Consider the following 433-nt stretch of genomic DNA (forward strand, 5'->3'; position numbering starts at 1 on the left):
ATCACCGCCCGCCTCTGCTCGGCTCCCGCCAGCGCTCCCTGAAGGGCCGCCTCGCGATCCGGGCAGAAACAGAGCAAGCCCCTCCCGCGTATCAGCAAGTTTACATGACGATAAAATTACATTTGTACAAAAATAGATTTTTTTCACCTTTCCCGCTGCTTAGACACTTCTTAGCTTCCTCTCTCTTCATTCACCTCTGGAGCGGCAGCTCGCGTCCCGGCTAAGGCATGGCTAAGGGTGGGACCGGCCGGCGCTGTCGGCGCCAAAGCATCTTAAAATAGATGCACGTCCTGGCCTGGAGTCAGTCAAACCCGGTCACCAGAGGGTCCTCAGGGACTTGCTCACACGAAGCAAATGGACAGGAGTCTCAATTAAAACCAACAGGACACGTCGGGCACCGCGCATGTCCGCGGGCGGCGTCAGCTCCGGGCGG

The sequence above is a fragment of the Myotis brandtii genome, unplaced genomic scaffold (assembly GCF_000412655.1).
Source record: "Myotis brandtii unplaced genomic scaffold, ASM41265v1 scaffold357, whole genome shotgun sequence".
NCBI lineage: Eukaryota > Metazoa > Chordata > Mammalia > Chiroptera > Vespertilionidae > Myotis > Myotis brandtii.